Genomic DNA, 6416 nt, shown 5'->3' with positions numbered 1-6416 from the left:
CAGCCTCCCAAAGTGCTGGGATTACAGGTGTGAGCCACTGCACCTAGCTGAATCTTTCTTTTCTCATTTTCTTTTTCTTTCTTTCTTTTTTTTTTTTTTTTTGAAGAACTTCCTTAGCCAGTTGTTAAGGGTAGGCCTGCTAGCAACAGATTATAAAGTTTTCCTGTCTATGTCTTTATTTCCCTTTTTACTTGACAGTTTTACCAGATATAGAATTTATAGTTGACAGCTCTTTTCTTTCCAGCACTTTGAAAAATGTTATGCTACTTCCTTCTGACCTCCAGATGAGAAATCTCCTGTCTTTTTTTTTTTTTTTTCCTGCTCAGGAAAGGAAGAATGCTGGCATTTAAATTGATGTTCTACTATGAGTAATGCTTGTTTCTCTCTGGCTGCTTTCATGTTATTTTCATTTTCTTTAGCTTTCAGAAGTTTTCTTTGTTTGTTTGTTTTTGTTTTTTGAGATGAAGTTTCGCTCTTGTTGCCTAGGCTGGAGTGCAGTGGCGTCATCTCAGCTCACCGCAACCTCCACCTCCCAGGTTCAAGCGATTCTCCTGCCTCAGCCTCCTGAGTAGCTGGGATTACAGGCATGCGCCACCACACCTGGCTAATTTTGCATTTTTTGTATAGACGGGGTTTCACCACGTTGGTCAGGCTGGTCTTGAACTCCCGACCTCAGGTGATCCACTCACCTCAGCCTCCCAAAGTGCTGGGATTACAGGCATGAGCCACCACGCCTGGCAAAAGTTTTATTATAATATAGCTAGACATGGACTTCTTTGAGTTTATCCTCTTTGAGAGTCCCTCTGCTTCTTGGATTTGTAGGTTTGTGTCCTTTGCCTAATTTGGGACATTTCATTCATTATTTCTTCAAATAGTCTTTTGGCCTCATTGCCTTTCTCTTGTCGTGGGACTTCCATGGTATGAATACTGGGTGATATGGTTTGGCTCTGTGTCCTCATCCAATTTTCATGTAGAATTGTAATCCTCACATTTCAGGGGAAGGACCTAGTGGGAGGTGATTGGATCATGTGGGCAGATTTTCCCCGTGCTGTTCTCTTGATAATTAGTGAGTTCTCACAAGATCTGATGGTTAAAAAGTGTAGCACTTCCCCTCTTTGTGTGCTCTCTCTCCTGCCACCATGTAAGACGTGCCTTGCTTCTCCTTCCCCTTCCACCATGATTGAATTGTAACTTTCCTGAGGCTTCCCCAGTCATGTGGAACTGTGAGTCAATTAAACCTCTTTTCTTTATAAATTACCTAGTCTCAGGTAGTTCTTTACAGCAGTGTGAAAATGAACAAATAAGGCTGGGCATGGTGACTCATGCCTTAATCCCAGCAGTTTTGGAGGCCAAGGCGGGTGGATCACCTGAGGTCAGGAGTTTGACACCAGCCTGACCAACATGGAGAAATCCCGTCTCTACTAAAAATACAAAATTAAAAATACAAAAAAATTAGCCGGGCATGGTGGTGGGTGCCTGTAGTCCCAGCTACTCAGGAGGCTGAGGCAGGAGAATGGCATGAATCTGGGAGGCGGAGCTTGCAGTGAGCCGAGATTGCGCCACTGCACTCCAGCCTGGGTGAAAGAGCAAGACTCAAAAAATAAATAAATAAATATAAATATAAATAAATAAATAAATAATATAAATAAAATAAATAAATAAATAAAAACACAAAATTAGCCAGGCATCATTGCGCATGCCTGTAATCCCAGCTACTTGGGAGGTTGAGGCAGGAGAATCACTTGAACCTGGGAGGCAGAGGTTGCGGTGAGCCGAGATCACACCATTGCACTCCAGCCTAGGCAACAAGAATGAAACATCATCTCAAAAAAAAAAAAAAAAAAAATGAAAAGAAAAGAAAAAGAAAACGAACGAATGCACTGGGTCTTTTGTTGTTGTCTCACAGGTTTTCGAAGCTTTATTCAATATTTTCTGTCAGTTTTCACTCCTTTATTTATATTGGGTGAATTTTACTGATCTGTCTTCAAAAGTTAACTGATTCTATCTTCTGTCATCTCCATTCTACTATTGAGCCCATCCAGTGAGATTTTTTTTTTTTTGAGACCGAGTTTCATTCTTGTTGCCCAAGCTGGAGTGCAATGGTGCAGTCTTGGCTCACTGCAACCTCTGCCTCCCAGGTTCAAGTGATTCTCCTGCCTCAGCCTCCCAAGTAGCTGGAATTACAGGCATGTTCCACCACACCTGGCTAGTTTTTGTATTTCTAGTAGAGACAGGGTTTCACCATGTTGGCCAGGCTGGTCTCGAACTCCTGACCTCAAGTAATCTGCCCACCTCGGCCTGCCAAAGTACTGGGATTACAGGTGTGAGCCACCACACCAGGACCCAGTGAGATTAAAAAAAATTTTTTTTTGTTATTTTGTTGTTGTTGTTAATAGAAATGGGGTCTCACCATTTTTCTCAGGCTAGTCTCTAACACCTGGGCTCCCCGCCTCGGCCTCCCAATGCTGGGATTACAGGTGTGAGCTACTGCCCCCGGCCATGGTTTTTATTTCTGTTATTGCACTTTTCAGTTCTATATTTCCATTTTTTTGTATTAATAATTTCTGTTTCTTTGCTGGGATTTTTCTGTTTTCTTATTTGTTCCAAGAGAATTTGTAGAATTTGTAGTCGATTGCTGAAACTTTTTATGATGGCTGCTTTAAAATCCTTGTCAGATAATTCCATCATCTGAGTCATCTTTAAACAAAAAAAATTTTTTTAATTTGCATGTCATCCTTGCACAGGGGCCATGCTAATCTTCTCTGTATCATTCCAGTTTTAGTGTATGTGCTGCCAAAGTGAGCACATTTGAGTCATCTTGATGTTGGCGTGAGTTGGTTATCTTTTCGTATTCAAGTTGTGATTTTCTTGGTTCTTAGTATAATGTGTAATTTCCTATTGTATTCTGGCAATTTGTTTTTAATTAAAATTTTAAAATAGCCAAAAATTGTGTGTGTGTGTGTGTGTGTATATATATATATATATATATATAGTACAACATAATGTTTTGAAATATATATACACTGTGGAATGGCTAAATTGAGCTAATTAACATGCATTACTTCACATATTTATCATGTTTTTGTGAGAATACTTGAAATCTATTCTCTTAGCAATTTATTTTATTTATTTATTTATTTTGAGACAGGGTCTCACTTTGTTGCACAAGCCGGTGTGCAGTGGTGCAATCTGGGTTCATCTCAGCCTTGACCTCCCAGGCTCAGGTGATCCTCCCACTTCATCCTCCTGAGTAGCTGGAACTACAGGCACCTGCCACCATGCCCGGCTAATTTTTGTATTTTTTGTGGAGACAGGGTTTCTCCATGTTGTCCATGCTGGTCTTGAAGTCCTGGGCTCAAGTGATCCTACCGCCTCAGCCTCCCAAAGTGCTAGGATTACAGGCGTGAGCCACCACACCCGACCAGCAATTTTCAAGAATACAACACCACCAGGCACATGGTGGCTCACGGCTGTAATCCCAGCACATTGGGAGGCCAAAGCAGAAAGATCACTTGAGCCCAGGAGCTTGAGACCAGGCTGGGCAACATAGCAAGAACTCGTCTCTACAAATAAAAAATTAGCTGGGCGTGGTGGTGCACACTTGTGTTCCCAGCTACTCAGGAAGCTGAGGCAGGAGGATCACTTGAGCCCAGGAGACCGAGGCTGTAGTGAGTGGTGATTGCGCCACCACACTCCAAAGACACAGGGAGACACTGTATCTATTTAAAAAAAAAAAAAAAGAATACAATACATTACTCTTAACTATAGTCACCATGTTGTAAAATAGATCTCACTTATTCCTGCTATCTAATTGAAATATTGTATCCTTCACCAGCATCTCCCCAACCCCCTTCACCCTCAGCCCCTAGTAACCACCATTCTACTCTCTGCTTCTATGAGTTCAACTTTTTTAGATTCCACACGTAAGTGAGAACACGTGATATTTGTCTTTCTGTGCCTGGCTTATTTCCTTATCATACTGTCCTCCAGGTTCATTATATAATTTCCTTTGGTTATGTATCTAGTAATGAGATTGCTGGATCATATGGTAATTCTATTAAAAATTTTTTGTGTGTGTGAGATAGGATATTGCCCTCTCCCCCAGGCTGGAGTGCAGTGGCACGATCAATTGCAGCTCACTATAGCCTCCACCTCTTGGGGTCAAGTGATCCTCTTGCCTCAGCCTCCCAAGTAACTGGGATTACAGGCGTGTGCCACCACAACCAGCTAATATTTGTATTTTTTGTAGAGACAGGGTCTTGCTATGTTGCCCAGGCTGGTCTTTACCTCCTGGGCTCAAGTGATACTCCCTCCTTGGTCTCCCAGAGTCCTGGGATTACAGGTGTGAGCTACTGTGCCTGGCCTATTTTTAATTTTTTGAGGTGCATCCTGGTCTATTATGTTGGGAGACTCGGAGTCCTATTTAAGTCTTTTATTTTAGCAGGCAGTCACTCTATTTAGGTTTATCATGTAGGTTTTGGCCTAGTTTTTCTGCTGTGTTTCTAATGGCGGTTTAGTCTTCAGAGCCTTTGTGGTGTTATTTTTGTCTGTTTGGTCTATCTGGTACCTCTGAGGCTCCCACTTGTCTCTGCTGGTGCTGCCTGAGGGAGCAGGGGAAATTTCTACAGGCCAGGTCTCCACATCTTTCTTTCTTTTTCTTTCTTTCTTTCTTTCTGGCCAGATCTCCACGTCTTTCCTTCTTTCTTTCTTTCTTTTTTCTTTCTTTTCTTTTCTTTTCTTTTCTTTCTTTTCCTTTCTTTCTTTCTTTCTTTCTTTCTTTCTTTCTTTCTTTCTTTCTTTCTTTCTCTCTTTCTTTCTTTCTTTTCTCAGAGCCTCACTGTCACCTAGGATGAAGGAGAGTGGTGTGATAATGGCTCACTGCAGACTCGACCTCCTGGGCTCAAGTGATCCTCCTGCCTCAGCCTCTTGAGTAGCTGGGATCACAGGCATGTGACGTCACGCCTGGCTAATTTTTAATTTTTGGTAGAGACGAGGTCTCCTCATGTTGCCCAGGCTGGTCTCGAACTCCTGGGCTCAAGCAATACTCCTGCCTTAGCCTCCCAAAGTGGTAGGATTACAGGAGGGAGCCACCGTGCCCAGCCTCCGGGTGTTTCTTGATGGTGGGGCGATGTGATGAGATCCCCCTACCAGTACCTTCTGGCTGCCCATGTGTCTCTGCAGGGAAGTGGAATCCCAGGCCTGCAAAGCCAGTGGGACTTCCTGGGCCAGGATGCTTGTTGTAGCTGGGTCCCCTTGCTGGTTCTGCCTGTTCGCCCCGGTGCCTCTGAGCAGGAGAGGGATTTTCTGAGTCTGGTCACCTGCTGTGGTTATATCATTTCTGCCAGTTTCAATTACTAGTCCCAGGCCTCCTGTTGGGAGAAGGGAGTCTCGGGTCTTCAAGGCACCTAAGGTAAGGGATTGTCCAGGCCTGGCCTCTTGCTATGGCTGTGTCTTTTTGATGCAATACAGGTTGTCTCTGTCCGCCTGGGCAGGGTGGGGTCGGGGGGAGGTCCCTTGTTGGGGAGGCTTATCCCTGGCCCTGTGGAGAAGGACAGCACTTTTCATGACCACTTATTGTTAGTGGGTTCCCGATCCACCCCCTCACTGTTGGTGTTGGGTTTACCTCATGTTATCAGAGGGACTTCCCTTTCATCCAGGGGAGGAACTAGCCTATTGGGGCTGGGCTACCTTCCATGGCTTGGATCAGGGTCAGGAAATGCTGGGCTTGAGTTGCCTTCTTCTGGTGGGTCGGGGGGACATAAGATGCCCTGTAGTAGTGCTGTTTCTCCAGTCTTGGAATCCTAAATGAGTTCACTTTCTTTTTCTTTTCTTTTTTTTTTTTTTGAGATGGAGTTTCGCTCTAGTTGCCCAGGCTGGAGTGCAATGGCGCGACCTTGGCTTACCGCAACCTCCACTTCCCAGATTCAAGCAATTCTCCTGCCTCAGCCTCCCGAGTTGCTGGGACTACAGGCATGCGCCACTACTTCTGGCTAATTTTGTATTTTTAGTAGAGATGGGGTTTCTCCATGTTGGTCAGGCTGATCTCAAATTCCCAACCTTAGGTGATCCGCCTGCCTCAGCCTCCCAAAGTGCTGGGGTTACAGGCGTGAGCCACTGTACCTGGCCAAGGAGTTCAGTTTCTTCTTACCGCCATTCATAGTTTCCCTTTGGTTGTCTCGTACTATTTCCAGGGTCAACAGTTGTGCTCAGCAGGAAGGAGCAGGGAGAAATAGATCTATGTTACCTTGTCCAGACTGGAAATCTCTATTTTTTAACCACCAATGCCTCTCAGGTCTGACCTTAAATCCTCTGTTAACTATTCCATCAACAGTGACTACTCTTTTTTTTTAGACAGAGTCTCACTCTGTCACCCAGGCTGGAGTGCACCGGCGTGATCTCGGCTCACTGCGAGCTCC

At 44.2% G+C, this 6416-nt stretch overlaps 1 non-coding gene across 1 annotated transcript; it reads right to left on the bottom strand.

Moving 5' to 3' along the window:
* Positions 1–2699: 2699 nt before the first annotated feature.
* On the bottom strand, positions 2700–2806 carry LOC115833382. The gene has a single exon (XR_004028819.1). It is a non-coding gene; the product is annotated as a U6 spliceosomal RNA (small nuclear RNA).
* Positions 2807–6416: the final 3610 nt, after the last annotated feature.

The sequence above is a fragment of the Nomascus leucogenys genome, chromosome X, assembly GCF_006542625.1.
Source record: "Nomascus leucogenys isolate Asia chromosome X, Asia_NLE_v1, whole genome shotgun sequence".
NCBI classification, from domain to species: Eukaryota; Metazoa; Chordata; class Mammalia; order Primates; family Hylobatidae; genus Nomascus; species Nomascus leucogenys.
Note: the sequence above shows the minus strand (reverse complement) of the source record. Positions and strands in the feature narration are given on the sequence as shown.